The sequence below is a fragment of the Galeopterus variegatus genome, unplaced genomic scaffold (genome assembly GCF_000696425.1).
Source record: "Galeopterus variegatus unplaced genomic scaffold, G_variegatus-3.0.2 Scaffold1414, whole genome shotgun sequence".
NCBI lineage: Eukaryota > Metazoa > Chordata > Mammalia > Dermoptera > Cynocephalidae > Galeopterus > Galeopterus variegatus.
The window spans coordinates 254,275-255,611 of record NW_007727525.1 but is presented as its reverse complement, the minus strand read 5'-3'; positions in this window follow the sequence as shown (position 1 = coordinate 255,611).

Here is a 1,337-nt window from a genome sequence, read left to right as displayed (position 1 = left end):
ACATTTGGAACTTTTTTTTTTTTTTTAATTTATGGGGCGAGATCATTACCAAACCCAAGTCTAGCTGCCTGTCCTGTACGAAAACCCTGGCTTGGCTTGCCAAAATCTTGTTACCCCAGGGCATTCAACTCTTGTCTGAGGCTCGCCAAAATCTTGTTACTGGTGACCTGAGGAAAGAAATTAGGCTCACCCATCTCTCCAGTAAACCTGGAGGATGGCCAGACTAAAGCCATCTCAAAGACTAGGATTTACTGAGGGGTTTTTAAAGAGGAGATTGAGGGGGCTAGCTGATAACTCATTTGGTTAGCACAGCCTTGTAACTACAAGGTCAAGGGTTCAGATCCCATACTGTCCAGCTGCCCAGAAAAAAAAGAAAAAAAAAAAAATCCTAGAGAGGGGATTGAGAGAATGGAAGGCCAGAAGTGAAAAGCAGGAGGGAGGGGGACGTGGAAGGGGCCAGGTGCAAATTCTTGTCAAGGCTCTTTCTAGCTTCTCTTCTCATCCGTGATGTTATCTTAGGGTCCTGCAGGATTTTGATTTGCCTCAGGGTGGAATCAGCATAGTTTTATTGATATCTTCCTTGGTTTCTCAGGGTCTGGATAGTTCTTGTCTCGTGGCAAGTTTGCTACTCCAGGCTGACTGGAGAACAACTTTACATTGATATGAATAATGTCATCTTGCCCCATAACCAAGGTTCAAAATATCAAGTAACTATGGGAAAAGAGGGAACTCAGAGAAATGCATACCAAGAAAAAAAACGTGTCTTTTAAAATTTTCCTACAGCCCAGGCAGTTTTATGTACCAACATGACATCAGTCCTGCTCACCCCAACAAGGTGAAGATTCAATTTCATCTTTTTTTTATAAGGATAACCAGTTATCTCAGCCTATTTTGTTGAATAGGTGATATACTTCACCAGTGAGCTGAACGATCTCTTTCATGTGTCAAGATTTCATACATGTATGCGTCTGTTGCTGAGTTCTCTATGTTCCTTTGCCTTTATGCCAATACTATGCATCTTTAATACAACAGATTGTGATAAGTTCTGATATTCGGTAGTATAATTCCCCATATTCCACTCCATTACTACTTTATTTCACTTCAATTTTAATCAGTGTTGGAAGAATCAATAACTCTATAATCTTGAGTTATCCAAACAGATGTACATGATGTATGTCTCCTTTGTTTAGAGATTCTTTAATGTTTATAATAATTTATAACTTTATTATAATTTTAAATATAAAGGTTTTGTATAACTTTTGTTAGCTTTATTCCTAGGTACCTTATATTTTTGTTGCTATCTCAAATTGTGTGTTTTAAAGTTATTTTATTTTATT